The following is a 20,169-nucleotide window of genomic DNA, read 5'->3' on the forward strand; positions in this document are numbered from 1 at the left end:
CTATGTCTACCACAGCCTATCTCCCTCCCTTCCCACTGTCCCTCCTCATAAGAATTCTAGAAGCTTCTCTAGTGCCACAGCACAGCTGGAAGAAGAGAATTCCCAGCCTGATCTGGAGATGTCTGTTGAACCATGGACTTGCAACTCTTTGCTGCCTGTGAGCATCACTTCCTTCCTCCCACCTCCTGCCTACTCACCCTGACCTCCTCCACATCTCACCCCTTGGAAAGATTTGAGTAGCTCACGAGGTCTGTTTGCGAAATGTTCTCCAGCAAAGGCAGAAGCCATTGTCCAGGAGAGAGACAGTCCTTGAGCTGGAGCCACCCGAGATCCAGACTAGCAAGTTTCAGGAGAAGCCAGAGTGCCATGGTCCTACCTCAGCATGCTGCACATTCCTGATTTTCTTGAAGACAGACTGTTCTGTTTGTTGTCCTATTTCTGTGGTTGGTGGAAGAGAGTGAGCCAGGATCTACCTTGGCAAAGTTCCTGATAATTCATCCTAGGCTACAGGGAGCTTGGTAACTAAGGTGGAAATTTAGAATCTCAGAGGTGAGTTGAGAGCTGCCTGCTGATTGGCCAAAGGCTGCCAAGAGACCCCTTCCTAGGTGATGATGTTAAATAAATGACACTTCCCACAAGCACCTGCTTGTCCCAGCAGTGCGGTGTGCAGAGGCTGAGTTTCAGGGAACATTGCTCAAAGGGTGGCTCCCAGACACTTCTGTCAGAAGGTGACAAGACAGCAAGAGCAGATGACTCACAGAACTGGGTCAGTCTGGAGAGTTTGGGGACGAGGATTTACTCTGGTCATCTGAAGGAAGTGACAGAGATTAGAGAGACTAGGTCTGGCTGCATATTGGGCAAGTATAATGAGTGACTCATTTTGTCACTTTATTGAGAAATTTATTGATTGATTGATAATACTTCTACTATATTAAACAGCCACCTGCTGTTCCAGGTTCTCACAACGCGGCAGGGAACAAGGCAACAGATTGTCCCTTTACAAACGTGGCCTAGATGTGATGGAGTGTGCACCCAGAAGCCCTTTGAAAAGAATCTTAGTTACAAGACATTCAAGAGGGTGCATGTAAAAGTAACCAGGAAGTCAAGGAACTATGCCTTGTGATGACTGCTCATGAGTGTTGACTTGACTGCATCTGGCATCAACTAAAACCCAAGCTGCTGGGCATGCTCTGAGAGATTTCTTATCAGATTCTTAGAAGCAAGAAGACCCAGCCTAAATCTGGACCACACCTTCTGCTAGCAGAACACAGGAAAGAAGGTAATTATGCTTTTGGGTGAGAAAGATGATGAGAAAAGTCCATGAAGATTTGTGACTGTGGCCTGCAAAGCAGCACAGGGACCAAGATAATATTGTGTGAAGTAAAAGACACCAGACACCAAAGATCACACACTATGTGATTCTCTTTATGTGAACCATGCATATTAGGTAAGTTTACAGACACAGAATTCAGACCATGAACAGAGTCAATCAGGATAGATCATGGATCTGTGACTGTTGGGAGTGATTCAGCATGAGATGTGGCCTCCTGAAGTCTCTCTGTTCACATATTAAGAAAGGCACCTGATTGATTTCTCCAGTGCCATTCACAGGGCAGAAGAACACACCTCCAGCTTTGCAGAAGCTGCAGTGAGGTCTTATGAAGTGAGCAGTGACTTAGGGCCTAGATACCAGCAGGTCTCTCAGAGGCAGAAAGATAGGGCCATTCTCAACAGGAGTGGGGACACCTAGCCACCACAGCCCAGTCAGCAGGCCAAGAAGCAGATCTGGTACTTTGGAGGCACTTTGGAGAGGCCACTCTCCTTGGGACTGATGTCAATGTCCTCAGGAGCCATGGGACTGGACACAGAAGTTCTGGAGAATGGTGGTGAAGAAAAGGAACAACTCATTGCGGGCAATGCCTTCACCAAGACAAATGCGCTTTCCTGTGGGCACAGAGGATGAGCCATGTGAATGCCAGGACAGTATACAACCTTCGAACTTTCTCATCCTTACACCCAGACAACTCGACCCATTGCAAAGAATAAAAATGAGTTTGCCCCTCTACCTGCAATTTAAAAACGCTAAGAGATTACCAAAACCTTAAAGAATTGGTGCAAGGGCCAGTGAGACTTCTTAGCCTGGAAAGGAGCCTGTTGTCAACCCTGAAGACATGAATTCATACCCTAGACCCACATGTTACAAGGAGAGAACCGACCCCCAAGTCTGTCCTTTGATATAAACACATATACACCCACCATGGCACACATGTATATGCATGCAAACATATACATAATAAATTAGTCATAAAATTCAGGACAGACTGTTGGTGGGTGTCTCATGGTCACTTCTGACAGATTTCTAGCTTTTGTTGGATTATCAGAGTCCTTTGTTCCAGAACTGTAAGAATGGATTATCAGAGTCCTTTGTTCCAGAACTGTAAAAACCCACTTAGAGTAAGAACCAAGTGTATATGTGTACATATGTTTAATGCAACATCTTTAATGTTCCCTCCTGTCTCATGTGAGGGATTGGTACCCATCTCATTGGCTACCCTGAGGGTGAAGGTACTGTTTACAAAGACTCTTAGATTAACAACTGGATGGTGTTAAGGATCGTATATGAGCCAGATATGGAGGCACATGTGTGCAAGTGCAGCACTTAGGAGACTGAAGCAGGAAGTTGATAGACTACAGAGCATGGCCTCTCTGTCTCTCCCCTCTCTCTGTCCCCTCTGTCACTCATCCTCTCCTACACCTTTCTCTCTTTCTCTGTCCCCTCTGTCACTCATCCTCTCCTACACCTTTCTCTCTTTCTCTCTGACTCCTTTGTTTCTCCTGCTTGTGATCAATGAACTTCAACAAGTTCCTGAACACAATTGTTCACACAGTTGACAATGTGAAGGGGCACATGATAAGGGCCTATGGCACCCACAGGATTCTCAGAGACATAAGGAGCCTTGTTGATTTGTCACGTGGTCATGGAGCACCACATGTCAATGGGAGCCTGAAAGACCAGACAGAGGCTCCACCTCCTGCCCTGTACCTCGGAGATTCTTAATCTGCACCTGACCACCTCAGGCCTCCAGATAAAAGAGGGATTTCCCAGCAACCCCTGTGCCCTCCAGTTGTTGGGAAATCGTGCCTGTGTAGGGGTGTCTAGGGAAAGCACTCTATCCCCTTGAGTGTTCCATTTCCTGAACTTAAGTATCATGAGCTTAGAAATTTGTGGAGTGTCTCTCTGAGACAGTTCTCCTAGAACTCATTTTATGACCCAAAATTCTCGAGAGCAGCTTTTAATAGCTGATCTCACTCTCAACACAATGTTCCCATGCCTGGGCTGGTGAATCAGACACCATTCATGTCTCTTTGGTTCTAATATCCTTTTGGCTTGCTTGCTTGCTCATTCTCTAGCTTGCTGGCTTGGTTGCTTAGTTGCTTGGTTGCTTGCTTGCATCCCACAGCAGTCTTCGTGAACCTGTGTCTGTGCCACCCATCACCACGTATCTTATTATTTATTCTCTTACGCTTGCTTTTTCTAAACTTCCTAGCCAACATCCTAACCCCTCCACCATCTCTGTCCAACCACATCTGGTCATGTATTTCTTCCTTGTCTTCTCACATCCCCTTTCCTGACAACCCTGCCTTTCTAAACATGGGACTCTTATACAGACAATTCTCTTTTACCTCACACCCTACATGTCTACAGCTCTGAAGATGAAAATGAAAGGAAGCCCTTATCCTGGACAGAGCCAGTGCAAGGCTGAGCCCAGGGTCTTGAAGTCACTTGGACACTCAACACTAGACAATTCTTAGCTGAGAAATGGCTCAATAAGAGAACACTTGCCTGAAAAACCTCAGTGAGGGATGAGAACAGAGAGGAGGAATAGCAGAAGAACATCTTCTAGAATTAACCATGGAGAGATTGGAGTATGGGCTCATTTGATGAGAACTTGCTTGACACACACTCAGCCCTGGGTACTATCTCTATCATGAGGACATGATGGGGGACACAACTAAAAGCTAAGGAATTGTTTCTAGAATGCCCCTTTCTCCAAAAGATAAAAACCTGAACACAAATCTTCCATGTTTACATCCCGTAGGGTCAAAAATACTGAATTAAATTTGGCTGGAGGCAGCTTCTGTATGTAACAAACTAACCAAACACAACAGGCAACTGAACTAATAACAACTTGAGATTGTATCTTCCAATGAAGAACAAGTCTCAGTCTCTCGTAGCAGTTGACCCATCCCAGGCTGCCAACTATGCCAGCATGGCCAAGTAAGGCAAAAGCAGAGCTAGCAACAACTGAGCTGTGTGTCCATGCCCAGCTCCCCATTGTCTGTAAAGACCTGGTGCTGGCACTGGTGGGTGCTGTAACCCTGAACTTTCTCTGGTTCAGGATATTATCCGTCATGGATTTTTTTTTCTGAAATAAATGGTAGTAATTTTGATTTCTCTTACAATTTGCCAAGCAAGAGTATTTACTGCAAACAAAGACAAGCATGTCAAGACAAGCTCCATCTCCCCAGTGCTCATCGCTAAACTCAGTGCCTCCCTGGCCATCAAGACCCTGCACAGTTCACAGCAGTGTTCATAGAAGACGTCAGTTGTTCTTGCTGTTGTTTCTTAAGAAAATGCATTTGCTCAGGTTTAGAAGTTTTTAAATAATTCCCCAAAGTCCTGATGGCCAGAATGCTCCTTTAGTTCAAGAGTCCTCTTATGGAACTGTAGCCAGGGTGAATGAAATGGTTCAGGCAAAGCAGCTGGAATAAATCAGTAATCAGGGACCTAGACCAGTCTGTATCCTGGAGGATGAGCCTGCCCTCTAGTGTCTGGGAAAGGAAGCACAAGTGGGTCTCACCTATAGAAAAGGGCATAAAAGCTTCATTTTTCTTCAGTGCCCCATTGGCATCCAGGAAGTGGTCAGGGTTGAAGGTGTCTGGTTGTCCAAAGTACTGTGGATCATGGAGAGCTGAACTCAGGATGGGGTACACTTTAGTGTTCTAGGAGATATTATGAGACACAAAGATATTAGCATACCCTAACTCCCATCTTCAGACAGTCAGTTCCTAAGAAACACAGAATTGCTAAGTAACCACAACAGTCTGAGGCTGGCGATTAGAAAATGGAGAATGATCATGGAGTAGAGATGTGGAATGGCAGCTGGTCTCACCTTGGGGAGCAGGTACCCTCGGAACAAAGTGTCTTTGGTGACTTTGTGTGGGACACCAATCGGAGAAAGATATGAAAATCTTTGAATCTCATGGATGACAGCCTCAGTGTAAGGCATTTTGGTGCGGTCATCAAGGGTTGGTAGGCAGTGTGAGCCGATCACCTGACTGATCTCCTTTTGGACTTTCTCTGCACAGAAAAGGGAGAGAACAGACAGTGCCCTCCCTCCTTTCATGGAGGCAATGCAATGTGACCCTGTTTTCTGCCAGCTAATAGCCTAGAAACAGTGCAGAGCAAGGAGACTCTGCTGAGAAAGACACAGTGCACTCTTGGGCATGCACACCTGTGCTTCCCTCAGACACCTGTCTCTCATGCCACACTTAGATCTATAGTAGAGTCTCTCTCAAAAGCTCCAACCTTGCTTGTAAATGGAAAAAGTGAAAACCTACAGCACATGAATATTTTTAATCTATCAATCTTGAGTAATGACTGGAGAGGGATATGGTTAAGAATTTTCTCCTTTTGAAATTTAATGTTTTAATGTGTATTTCTGTATATCAATCATACATACACACACAAATAAACACACCAAGAGTGACAGACAGACAGACGTCTTTGCATGGAATTTATTTTTAAATATCCAGTGGGCTGGAGAGATGGTTCAGTGGTTAATAGTACTGACTACTACTCTTGCAGAGGTTCCAGGTTCAATTTCCATCACCCACATGATGACTCACACTGTCTCTGACTCCTGGTCCACCATCATAGACATATATGCAGGCAAAACAATAATGTACATTAGTAAAATAAATTTAAAAATCCAGGCTAAGAATCTGGGGCTATATCCTCAGAAATAAAGGAAGTACATTAATCTATGTGTACTTGAATACAAAATATGGGTATGTTGGTGAGTATGTTGGCTGATAAAATGACTCAACCAGAAAATGTACTTGGTTTGCATCCTGACAGCCTGACTTTGATATCCAGAACCCACATGAAGGTGTAGGAGAGGCCCAGCTACACAGAGTTGTCCTTCCACCTCCACACACGAGCTGCAGCAGGCACACTCACAGTAACAGCAAATAATTTTAAAATTTTAGAATGCTAGTGTGTGAGTCAACAAAGCAACGAATAAGTCAGTTAATAGAAGTAAAGGCTGCTGAGCAAATGAAATGAGCAAACTAAAACCTGGATGTATGTATTCTACTTTTACTTGTTATATTAAACAATTAATGAATCAATAAATGGTACCTACATAAATAAATCAATGCACACAACCAGACAATAATCAAGCAAATGTAGAGTCAACAGAGGAATATGTGAATAAATGAATGAATGAATGAATGAATTAATGAATGAGTAAATACAGGAATAAACACATAGGTTTAACATGAATTGCTAAATGGTCTTATTAATTAAAAAAAAAAACAGAACCAGATATTGGGATAAAAGCTGAAAGATCAGAGAAACAGAACAAGCCACAGCCAACCTCACCTTGTCAACTCCTCAGCTGATCCTGTTTCCACAAATCCTCAGACTGAATGCCTCTGAGTCCTCACCCCTGATGGTCTCAGTTGAACTTCTGCTTAGGTCCTGTCTCCTCACGCCTTATATACCATCTCCACACAGCCATGTTACTTCCTGGGATTAAAGGCCTGTGTGCTTTCCAAGCAAAGGCATGAGATCTCAAGTGCTGGGATTAAAGGCATGTGCCACCACTGCCTGACTCTTTTCCCTGTGTGGCCTTGATCCCACAGAGATCCAGAAAGATCTCTGCCTCCCAAGCGATGGGATTAAGGGTACGTGTCACCACTGTCTGGCTTCTATGTCTAATCTAATGGCTGGCTCTGTCCTGTGATCCCAAGATAACTTTATTAGGGTATACAATATATCACCACAGGTACTGAATGATAAATAAACCACAGGTAAATAAGTGAATCATTAAAAAGATACATGGAGGAAATAATGGACACATGAAGGTTAAATTCAAAGGCCAGTTGGAAAAATTAAGGAATGAAAAGATTTGTATATGAATAAACAAATGACTCAATGACAGATAGGCATGAATAGGTATGTAGCTGGATGGATAGAACAATGGATAAATGGATGGGTGGATAATGGATGGGTAAATGGGTGAAGAGGTGGGTGGACAGAAAGATGAATGAATATTGATGTAACCATCTGTCTTATTAAATAAGAAACACAGAAACAATGTAAAAGAGAAAGCCGAGAGGTCAGAGCTCAGAGCTAAAATCTCACCCTTCTGCCTGCGGTGTCCCAGCTTCCCGAAAAAACCTATTTCCTGTCTGTTCGTCTATTTATAGTATTTTGTTCTGCCTTCTCATTGGTTGTAAACCCAAACACGTGACTGCCTCGTCACTGTCTGAATGTACAGCCCCCTAGGTCTTAAAGGTATATGTCTCCAATGCTGGCTGTATCCCTGAACAAACAAAGATCTATGGGATTAAAGGCGTGTGCCACCACCGCCACACTCTTGCTATGGCTCTAATAGCTCTGACCCCCGGACAACTTTATTTATTAACATACAATCAAAATCACATTTCAGTACAATTAGATTACCACCACATTTCCCCTTTTCTATTTTAATAAAAAGAAAAAAAGCAAAAGGTTATAACTAACAAAACAAAAACTATATACAAAAGTACAATAACTATATACAATATATACAAGAAATAAATACCTAACCAGGTATTTGACAAATTAGAGAAAATAATTCCATTATCTATCCTATTTTGGTAAATCTAAGATGTATCTAATGCACTTTCTACCCTAATTAATTTTCAATTATAACTAACTAATCTTCAACCATAACTAACTAATCTTCAACTCCCTCAGAGACCCAAGAAGGGAATAATATTAGCTAACAAAAATAAAAACGGGAAGTGCATGCAAGCAACTTCCAAAAAATTTATGAGTTGACAGAAACAGCCAGCTGCCTGGGCAGTCACCTGAGGTTTCTCCGCAGTGTTGGGGCATCATCTTCAGCCTATAGGCTTAGTGTATCTGACAGACTCATTTGTGATGTAGGATGTACACAAGGTCAACAGTTCAACCTCACATTGGGTGAGAGCAGTCCACGTACCAGAAACACCTGAATTCCACTAGTGTCCTGTCATGATTCAGGATTTTAAATTCTGGAAATTGTTGACAGTTTTTAAATTCAGCTGTCCATTCTTCTTGGCTGTGTATATATGGCTTCATCTCAGCATCCCCTTCTTCTCCACATCCCTCTATTAAATGCCAGTCTACTTTCGAGAGGCATGAGCTTTCAGCTGCTGTTCCATTGTACAACAGAAGCCATCGGCCCTCTGCCTGTTAAGCTGCCTTCGAAGAAAAGGGCACTGTACCTTTTCCGGACGCGAAGGCCACTTCAGGGATGGGGCCATATTGTCCTGGCCTCAGAAGATGCCTTTTGATAAAGCCATAACCACACTTGTTTTGGCAAGAATCAGTAGTCCCTTGTTTCGTGTTCTGTCTGTCCATTTTGTCCTGTTGATTCGAGGATACTTTGTTGTCCAGTGGCTAACTTTTGCCACAATGAAAGTTGACTCGATATGCAGTTTCTTCAATGCCCATATTTTCTCTGAAGTAGATTGGTACTGCCAGGAGCCGACATGTCTCAAAAAAGAAAAATTTTCTAAGTTATTAAAACATTTTAAATACCATATTCTGTAGATCTCTGAAGGGTTTGAAGATGACCTGTCTAAAACATCTCTGCTCAATTTTTAAAACATATCTAATATGACTACAAGTTCTATTGTAATGTCTAACTACTAACTTTCATTTCTTTATATCCTAGTAGTTGGTAATAATAACATTCAAGGATCAGAAATTTGTATTACATTGTTAAATGAATGGTATAAATACAATTAGAAATATACATATAGGATTTTCTAACAATATCAGTTTCAAATTTGTATACAATATAAAACAATTCAATCCAATGTAAAGTATTAGTAATTGTATTTTTCTTTTCTTTCTTTCTTTCTTTTTTTTTTAAACAAGTACCTTATATCTAATCTCCTTTGCTTAGCTTTTTTCTTAACCCTTGACAATAACTTGTAACCAACCCCCCTAAATACTGAAAATTATCCCAGACCCAAAACCCATTAAAAAGACCAAAAAACCACCCACCCCACACCACCTCTTTGGGAATGTGGGCGTCGTAATCTTAAAATTGCTTCCTGCTGGGTATGGGCGAAGTTTTCTTTATCCTGAAAGAAAAATTTTAGGTTAATTGTCAAATTCTAGGAGAGGTAACTATATCCTTCATTATCCAGTCTGTGTATAATGCCAAAGTTCAGGGTTTATCTCAAGTCCTTATTCAAGTAGTCTTTGAGACTGGATCATCTCAGCTAGTCATCTCAAAATTGCTCTGAGCACCTTGTAGTTCAAAGCTGATCTGTGGATGATGTTTGTCAGCTTAATGATATTATTATTGTCCACGTGGAATTGTTGTTGTTGTGGGACCCCATCTTCTTTCTGGAGACTTCAGTTGATGTTAGGCCTGGCCGTGATTTCCTGCAGAAAACTGATAAGAGACTCGAACACATAAACATATATATGCAGCTAGCCTTTTTTCTAGAATTAGTTAGTACTCTATGTGACCATTCATATCTTAACAAAGTTTAAAATGTATATATATATATTAATCTTGTAAATTTTGATATAAAATTTATACTTTGAGAAAAGTTTAAAGAATCAGAATAGAATCAAAGAGTTGAGATTAGTAATAGAATAGTCCCTTAATTAATTTGGCTTTTGTCCTGGTCCATAGCAGAAGATGGCTCTTTTATTCTGGCATGATACAGGGAGTTTGCATTTTCCTTTTAACAACATGCTTGATTTTAAAGAAGGAGAGAGCCATTCTCCAACTCCAAAGTCAGCTTTAAATTTGAATTGAACTGGGACTATTAGAAGACCGATAGTGTTAAATCTTTAGAGAAAAGCAAAAACAAACATTTAGGAAGACATAAAAATTTTTTAGATAATATATACCCATACACCGTTTCACTCTGTCTCTTGGGATAGATGATTTGTCCCTTTTCTTCAGTTGTCTCATTTGTCCAGTGTTCTTCAGATTCCTTAACCTTCATTCTCCTAAAAGACAAAAACAAAAACCTTTCCCCAAGACTAATTTTGGGGATGTTCCTTTTTGGCAAGTTATTATCTGATTAAATGAAAAGGCATGTGTTACTGGTACAAGTTAGTTTAAATTGGATGTTCATGCTGGTTGATGAACTATCACCTCCTCAATTAAGAGGACTCTCTTGTTCAAATCAAACCTTTATCAATTTTGATGGTACCCACAGCTTATCTTCTCCTGTAGAAACAAAAGCAAAACCTCGTCCCCAATGTAATACATACCCTGGTTTCCATTCTGAGGTCAGCACATCCTTAAAGTATATAGGCTGATTTAATTCTGTAGTTTTTTCTATTATCCAATGTCTCTCTGCAGCTGTTGTTCCTTTCTCATTGGCATTCAGAAAAATTCAAAGTTAGAAGAGCATTATGCAGTCTATTTCTGGGGGTTTTGTTACCCATTTCTGTTTATTTAGCATATCCTTTAGAGTTCTGCTTGATCTTTCTATAACTGCTTGACCTGTAGGATTATGTGGTATGCCTGTAATATGCTTTATATTGTAATAAGCAAAAAACTGTTTCATTTTAACAGAGACATATGATGGAGCATTGTCAGTTTTGATTTGTGCAGGTATACCCATGATGGCCATACCTTCTAGCAAATGAGTGATTACAGAATCAGCTTTTTCAGAACTCAAAGCAGTTGCCCATTGAAATCCTGAATAAGTATCGATAGTGTGGTGTACATATTTCAATTTTCCAAATTCTGCAAAGTGAAACACGTCCATCTGCCAGATTTCATTTCTCTGAGTACCCTTTGGGTTACATCCTGCTGGTAATGGCGTCTGGTTGTAGAAGGAATAAGTAGGACATTTCTTTACTATTTCTTTGGCTTGTTGCCAGGTTATGGAAAAATCCTTTTTTAAACCTTTACTATTAACGTGATGTTTTTTATGAAATTCTGAGGCCTCCAACACATTTCCTATCAATAATTTATCAGTCTCATCATTGCCTTGTGCTAGAGGGCCTGGCAGACCAGTATGGGATCGAATGTGAGTTATAGATAAAGGATGATTCCTTTTCCTGATTGTATCTTGTAATTGAATAAATAGTGAAGTTAATTCTGAAGCATCAGGGATAAATTCTGCAGTCTCAATATGTAACACCACTCTTTCAGCATACTGAGAGTCAGTTACTATGTTGAGAGGTTCTGAAAAATCCATTAATACCAACAGAATAGCATACAATTCTGATTTTTGAACTGAATTATACAGACTTTGAACAACTTTACTTAAATTTTCTGATTTGTAACCTGTCTTTCCTTCTTTGTTGGCATCTGTATAAAATGTACAAACTCCAGATATGGGTTTTTGCCGTACAATTCGAGGCAAGATCCAATCAGCTCTCTTTATAAGATCAACTCTATTGCTTTTGGGATATTTGCTGTTAATTTCTCCCAAAAAATTACTGCAAGCTCTTTGCCAAGGTTTTCTGTCCATAATTTTTCAATGTCCTCCTTAGTTAATGGTACGACAATTTCTGCTGGGTCTATGCCTGCTAATTGATGAAGTCTCAGTTTTCCTTTGTAAATCAAGTCAGAGATTTTTTCCACATAAGTTTTTAATTTTTTTATTTGGTTTATTTGGTAAAAATATCCATTCCAATATAATATCTTCCCTCTGCATTAATATTCCAGTAGGAGAATGCCTAGAAGGTAAAATAACCAAAATGCAATCCAGCTTTGGATCAATACGATCCACGTGCCCTTCATGCACTTTCTTTTCTACCAAGGCCAATTCTTTCTCAGCTTCAGGTGATAATTCTCTTGGACTATTTAAGTCCTTGTCACCTTCTAAGGTTTTGAACAAATTAGTCAGTTCATCATTTTTTACCCCAACAATAGTTCATAGATGAGAAATATCTCCAAATAATCTTTGAAAGTCATTAAGAGTCTGTAGTCTATCTCTCCGAATTTGCACCTTTGGGGTCTAATTTTTTGTAGCTCTATTTTATATCCTAAATAATTAATAGAATCTCCTCTTTGTATCTTTTCAGGAACAATTTGTAATCCCCAGCAAGGCAAAATTTTCTTTACTTCTTCAAACATTATTTCTAAAGTATCTGCATTTGAGTCAGCTAGTAAAATATCATCCATATAATGATAAATTATAGATTTAGGAAATTTTTTATGTATCACTTCCAATGGCTGTTGTACAAAATATTGGCACAGAGTTGGGCTAGTCAACATTCCCTGAGGGAGGACCCTCCATTGAAATCTTTTAACCGATTGAGAATTATTATAAGTAGGTACTGTAAAAGCAAATCTTTCTCTGTCTTTTTCTTGTAAGGGTATTGAAAAGAAACAGTCTTTTAAATCAATAACTATGAGAGGCCATCCTTTTGGTAACAGAGTAGGCAAAGGCATCCCAGAGTGTAGAGAGCCCATTGGCTGAATACTTTGTTAATTGCTCTAAGGTCTGTTACCATTCTCCATTTGCCAGATTTCTTTTTAACAACAAAGACAGGAGAATTCCAAGGGCTACTTGATTCTTCAATATGCTGAGCATTTAACTGTTCTTCTACCAGCTCTTCTAAAGCCTGGAGTTTCTCTGTTGTTAAAGGCCATTGCTGGACCCATACAGGCTTGTCTGTTAACCATTTTAAAGGTAGAGCTGTTGGTGTCTTTGGAAGATCATCAGCTATTGTGCCCTGTTCTTATATAATATGGATGGTTGGTGACCACTCATTAGAACAATATCTTCTAATATTTCTCTCAGTAACATGTGCTAGTTTATGATTTGTTTCTGAGATTGGAGGGATGTTAATCTGAGTATTCCATTGTTGCAACAAGTCTCGACCCCACAGGTTCATAGTTATGTTAGCCACATATGGTTTTAATTTTCCTCTCTGTCCTTCTGGACCTATACATTCCAGCCATCTTGCACTCTGTTTCACCTGAGATAATGTCCCAATTCCTAACAGTTGAACGTTTACCTCCTGAAGAGGCCAAGTTGGATGCCATAATTCTGGTGCAATTATGGTAACGTCCGCACCTGTGTCTACCAGACCAGACAACAAAACACCATTTATTTTTATCATTAATTTTGGTCTTTGTTCATTAATAGAAGTTTGCCAAAAAATTTTCTTTATGTTTTCTCCTGAATTTTCTATTCTCTCTGTTTCATCAACCTGACCAGCATGATTTATTCCAATAGGCATTTGGTTATTTAATCGCTCTCCAGAGCAGGCATTTCCTCTATAGCTGCAGGAAAGGTTTGAACTGGATTTGCACTGGGGGCCTGCGCGAGGCCCCTCTGGGAGTTTCCTGAAGACTGAGGCAAAGGATTACCCTGTCTGTCCTTTGTTGATCTACATTCGTTGGTCCAGTGTTTTCCCTTACCACACCTTCCACACACCACTCCAGAAGGAAGGGGCATTCTGTTGCCATTGTTCCTTGAAGAAACATTGTTTCTGGGAATGACCTGTCTACAGTCCCTTTTCAAATGTCCTTGCTTTCCACATCCAAAACATCTAACATTCCTCAAACCTTTTGAAATTACTTCTCCTACCCATGTATCATCATGCTCATTAGCTTCAACATTAATTGTTTCTCTAATCCAATCTTCCATAGGTGCAGATCTTGCCCTTAATGGCCTGATTATTCTTTTGCATGCTGCATTCGCATTCTCAAAGGCCAAAGATTCAATTATTGCCTTACCAGCTTCTGAATCCGAGACCATTCTCTTTACTGCTAAAGCCAGTCTTTGTAAAAAATCTGTAAAAGACTCTTTTGGGCCTTGCATCACCTTTGTAAATGACTCAGATCTTTTTCCTGGTTCCTCAACTCTGTCCCATGCATTCAAGGCTGCCGTTCAACATAAAATTAGGGTTTGGACATCATATAAACATTGTGTTTGTACTGAAGCATATTGGCCTTCTCCAATAAGCTGATCTTGGCAAACTTGTATTCCTTTAACCCTCCATTGTTTTTCTATGTTTTTAGCCTCCTCCTTAAACCAAGTCAGAAATTGAAGTCTCTGGCTGGGTTCCAGAACACCTTGTGCAATGTCCCGCCAGTCCTGTGGTACTATCCTATTTTATGTTGACCAAGAGTTTAACATTTGCTTTACATATGGGGAATGCATGCCATAAGATACTATTGCCTCCTTAAACATTTTTAAATCCAACATTTCAATTGGAGCCCAAATATTTTGTGTAGCTATTTGATCAGGCATCTGCTGTACGGTTACAGGATAAATTAAGGGTCACTGTGTGAAAACAGGCTTTCTTTCTGCAACCTTATGATCCCGACTTGAAACAACTTCACTGTTAATTTCTTCTGTCTGAATTTTTACAGGTTTAACAAGTTCTTCTAAAGCTGTTATCCTGGCACTTAAATTGACTATCTTTTTAAATATTAAAATGTGGATTAGCATAGTGATAAGGTGCATAATTCCACCAATACTAATATTATATAGTTGTTCCATTGTCAGACTGCCTAAAATTTCGAACAAAAACCAATTTTCTTCCAATGCACACATAAAACCCATTTGTTTTTTAATGTGGAAAAAATTCTCTTTTAGATAGTTTCCTTTAAAATATCTGATATATTATGACTTACCAAATCTGCGTAGAACAGTAGAAATCCAAGGGGATTTTCAAAACAGCCACCTAGTGTCCCAGGTGTTAATCCAGAGAGAGAGAAGAGAGAGAGAGAGAGAGAGAGAGAGAGAGAGAGAGAGAGAGAGAGAGAGAAGGCACAAGAAAGCGTAGCCGGCTAAAGCTTAAATGCAGCCACGTGTTTCCTCTTGTGCCGAGTCAAGGCTTGGGTCTGGCTTCCTTAAGCTCCGACCACGTGCGTTGGCTTTACAGGCAGGGCCCTGTTCGGCAGGGCAGGTCTGAGTTGTTTGTAGCACCAGCTTTAAGCAAGCTGCTCACAGACCTAGGCCCGGGCTAGAAGCTGCCGCTCGGACTAGGTAGCCGGCAGCTCGGACTAGGAAGCCGGCCGCTTCCTGCCGCCACCTGCCGCCGCCTGCCGCCCTTGTGGGAAAGCAGACCTGCCGTCAAGCCAAGCGGTTTTTAATGGATTCTTGTCACCTTGGGCGCCAGACATTGATGTAACCAACCGTCTTATTAAATAAGAAACACAGAAACAATGTAAAAGAGAAAGCCGAGAGGTCAGAGCTCAGAGCTAAAATCTCACCCTTCTGCCTGCGGTGTCCCAGCTTCCCGAAAAAGCCTATTTCCTGTCTGTTCGTCTATTTATAGTATTTTGTTCTGTCTTCTCATTGGTTGTAAACCCAAACACGTGACTGCCTCGTCACTGTCTGAATGTACAGCCCCCTAGGTCTTAAAGGTATATGTCTCCAATGCTGGCTGTATCCCTGAACACACAAAGATCTATGGGATTAAAGGCATGTGCCACCACTGCCACACTCTTGCTATGGCTCTAATAGCTCTGACCCCCGGACAACTTTATTTATTAACATACAATCAAAATCACATTTCAGTACAATTAGATTACCACCACAAATGAATGAATGGAAGTAAAGACAGAAGGGAAGAAGGAGGGAAGGATGTATTGATGGATGGATGGATGGATGGATGGATGGATGGATGGATCAACCTTTAAGTGATAACAGAAAATGGGCCAGCTCAGTATTCATTCAATCAAAACAGTGCCCTAGTTTAGAAATAAATCAAAGCCTTCAGAGCTCCTGATGTAAGAGACCCATGTCTTACTCATTCACACAAATCTCCACAGCCAAAAGGGATATAGAAGATTGCCCAACGGGCAGCCTGTGGCACACCTGTAATATGGGGGTATTTGAGCATGAGCAGGAAGCCATAGCGGAGCGTGGTGCTGCTTGTCTCGGTGCCAGCAAAGAAGAGAGACAGCACGGAGATGATGAGGTTCTCGTGATGGAACTCCGTGTGTTGGTTGGACTTCTCCTGGTTCCAGATGGGAGAGAGAAAGGAGGGTCAGGGATGACTGGGTTCTTATAGGGAGATGCTCACACATCCTGGGAACTGTCCTTCTGTCTCACACTGTATGGACCACACAGCATTTCTCTGTCCTCGACAATGTCCCTTGCTCCCTGTTCTGTATTCTCTCTCAACTTTGCTCTCTGATAGTTTTTGTCTCCCAGGCTCTTTCTTCCTCTGAGGTCTTTTTTTGCTTTTCTGCTTCTTGTCACTTGCCCTGTGTTTCTTCCACCGCCTTCTTTCTCCCTATTTCATTTTCTCCTCCCTTTCTCTAGTCTTCAATTTCTAGATTCTTCTGCATCTCCTCTACTCCACTTCCTATCTCTCCTCCCCATCCTCTGCCCCCCTTTTCCTGTGCTCACATCCCCAACCTTCACTCTCACCCATCACTTCTCTCATTTATGCAGAACTTACCTTCTCCATGCGTAGAAGGTAGGTATCAATGAAGTCCCTTGGATTGCTGGGGTCCAAGGTTGCCCTGTGCTTCTCCACACTCTGGCCAATGTAGTCGAGGATTTCCTGCAGATTTTTGAAGATTTGATTGTGGGCACCAGGAAAGTACTTCAGGAAGCCAGAGAAGAGCTCAAACACCTGCAAGAAAGGAGGACCCATGAGGTCACCTGGATCTAGCAGGACTCAGGAAATAGACAGTGATCTAACTTAGTCATTCTTCTATTGCTATGAAGAGACATCACAACCTAGGTATTTCTTACAAAAAAAGGTATTTTTGAGGGCTTGTCTACCATTTCAGAAGGTTAGTCCATTATCATCATGGCAGCAAGTATGGCAGCATGCAAACAGGCATGTGCCTGAGAGCTGATATCATGATATACAGGCAGACTGGCATGTGCCTGAGAGCTGATATCATGATATACAGGCAGACAGGCATGTGCCTGAGAGCTGATATCATGATATACAGACAGACAGGCATGTGACTGAGAGCTGATATCATGATATACAGGCAGACAGGCATGTGCCTGAGAGCTGACATCATGATATTCAGGCAGACAGGCATGTGCCTGAGAGCTGACATCATGATATACAGGCAGGCAGGCAGAACTAGAGGGAACACTGGGTCTTGGATAGGATTTGGAATCCTCAAAGTTCACCTCAAGCAACACATCTCCTCCAAAGAGGTCCCAGATCCTAATCCTTCCAAACAGCTCTTCAACTAGATCTCAGGTATGCAAAGACACTAGTGTATGTGGGCCAATCTCATTCAAACCACCACTTGCTTCTTGGTCCCCAGATTTCATGAAGAAACATGCAAAACACACACACACACACACACACACACACACACACACCTCTCATAGAGTACACTATACACATTCATAGTTTTGCACTTTGTCTCTAAATCTGTCTCTAACCTTTGCAGGTACCCTATAGACATGTCAGAGCAATAGCAGATGGCAATTAATATTCAAGATGTCAGCCCACCAGAAGTTCAACTCTCTGATGGGATTGTCTCACTCAAGCAAGGCTTGAAAGAAAACAGACTCCATAATGTATTTTGCTTCTGTTGTGTCCCTGCATGCTTGCTGCTACTGTGTATATAGTGTTGTGAGTCATCCACTGCCTATATTGTAATATGCTCATCTCATGAATATATTGCCCCTACTGGGCATATTTATATCTGTGGATTGTCAGGAAGATGTTTTCTTCTTGAGCTGTATAATTTTGGTGAATAGAAATAATACTAGGATATTTTTCATAACTAGGTCTACTGATCCATGAGGACTGTCATATACTTAGGACCTGTTTTATACCATAGCTCAGGCTGACAAAGGAAAATTGTTGTATTTCCAGCTACTAAGACAGCTGTATACTATCAGCTGGTTTTAGGCTTCAAAGTAACTTCAAATTAGACCAGGTGCCTTGCTAATGGGTTTTAAGATAAACATTTCCCAGGGAAAGCAGTCTAATTCTCAAGGACAAAATAGCAGCTGTTTGAGTTGTTGAACCAAGGTTACAGGTACATAGCAACCTAATTACTATGCCAGTCTCTCTTGCTAAGTCTGGCTGATAACATAGGCCAGTGATTAACTCTCTGCACAAATTCCTAATCTCAGTTTTATGATAAAGGCATACACCTGAAAACTCAAAGTTCAGCCAACTAACTGTTTTTATGATGAGTCCTAAAATTGCACAGGTGAAAAAGAGTAGTTTCCTTTTTTTATGATCTAAAGTTACAAGTAGGACAGAAAAATATATTTCAAGAACTAAAATGTATTTATTGTCACTGTGCCTTCGAAAATATCAAGTAGGAGATGTAAGGTAAACCTGAGTTCCCACCAAAGCATTTACTATAGAGAATTCAAGAAAGCCACCCAATCACCAAACTTTAGTTTAAAATGTTTATTACACTCAGAAATATAGGATAGCTGATGATTTTATTTTTCTTATACTCCTCAATAGTTTAGGTTTATAACTGTTCTAAAATCTTTTATAAGTCTATCTCTCTAAATAGATAACAAGGACCAGTTCTTTCTTTACACTGCAGCTGCAGATTATAACCACACCAATTAGAAATCTAAGATGTATTACAAGTGTGTTGCTGTAGGGATGATTCTGTTTCTTATCAAGTGAAATGTGACCTTAAAATGTAACGTTTACATTGCCTGAAGGATTTATGTTGGGTATATATCGCTATGTAGAAAAAAAAAAAGAAAGAGAGATTCATTGGAAGAGAATAAAGAAAGTAACCTTTAACATAGTGTGAATTTTTTCCCTATCCTGAAAAATCCCTCAAATAAAAAAGTCTTAGCTTCACAACACCTTGAATTCCTTGAAAGCCCTGTGTCTAGCCTTGGAGTTTGTTCTCCTAGACTGCAATAAACCTTTCCCTTCTCTGTGTCTCCCTTTTCCTCTCCTCTGCTCTCTCTCACAATACCCTGTGCTGAATTGTCATTGTTTCTTTTAATTTGGGAGTTTTGCTTTATGAACACAAGGTCTCAGGCATGCCAGACTGGCCTTAAACTCATTGTGTAGCTAAGGAACACCCTGAATTTCTCATCCCCTCGCCTTCATGTGCAGGAATTGCATGGGTTTTGTACCACAACACCCAGGATATACAGCCTGGACCTCAGGCATGAAAACCAAGTCCTCTGCCCTCTGAGCTACAGCTGCATCACCAACATCACCATTTTCTGCATGTGTGTATGGCTCTGTATTTCTACATTCAGGTCTCTGCCCTGCTCCCCATCCTTCTCTTTGTTCTGCTCTCAAACGCTTAGCCTCTCCATCTAGTCTCTGACTTTGTTTCAGCCCGAAGACACTCCCTTCTTCACCCACAGAGCAGCCTCCTCTACCCTCTCTCCTGAATGCTCCTCTTATCCCACCACTGACCTGGCTGGAGAATGAGCTGTAGAGAAAGAAGGTCTGATAGATCAGGTCCAGGAGGCGCAGGAACTGGCAGTCTTTGTAGTCAAAGCGCTCTCCAAAGACAATGGAGCAGATGATGTTGGCTGTGATGCTCTGGAAGAGGAAGGTGGGGTCCATGGGGGCTCCTGGAGGAGGAGGATGCAGGACAAGAGGCAGGGGATAAAGAACCATGGAACACTTGGCTTCATCCCCATCCTGTGAGGCTGCCCCCACCACTCACTAATCAAAGTACAACAACAGTGGCTACCACATTTGCACATATGATGCACATATGAGTCTAGGCCCTTCACTTAGAATTGCATGCATCCTTTTATTCAACTTCCTTCAATACTGCACAGAAAATGGGATACTATTCATATTCACAAAAAGGGAGGCTACCTTCACTAAGGCAACTCAACTAACTATGGTTGGGACTAGGATACTAGGGTGGAGAGAAGAGTGTATATATTCAGCCTCCAACCTGCACCTCCTCCCAGGACAACATTCTGACTCTGAGCTGATAGCTAACTCCCACTGGCTGGAAT

The 20,169-nt window shown here is 41.2% G+C and overlaps 1 pseudogene; it reads right to left on the reverse strand.

The window, feature by feature from the left end:
* Positions 1–1,764: 1,764 nt before the first annotated feature.
* LOC114685290 lies at positions 1,765–19,813 on the reverse strand (annotated as a pseudogene).
* Between the last annotated feature and the right edge of the window lie 356 nt (positions 19,814–20,169).

The sequence above is a fragment of the Peromyscus leucopus genome, chromosome 1, assembly GCF_004664715.2.
Source record: "Peromyscus leucopus breed LL Stock chromosome 1, UCI_PerLeu_2.1, whole genome shotgun sequence".
Lineage (NCBI taxonomy): Eukaryota > Metazoa > Chordata > Mammalia > Rodentia > Cricetidae > Peromyscus > Peromyscus leucopus.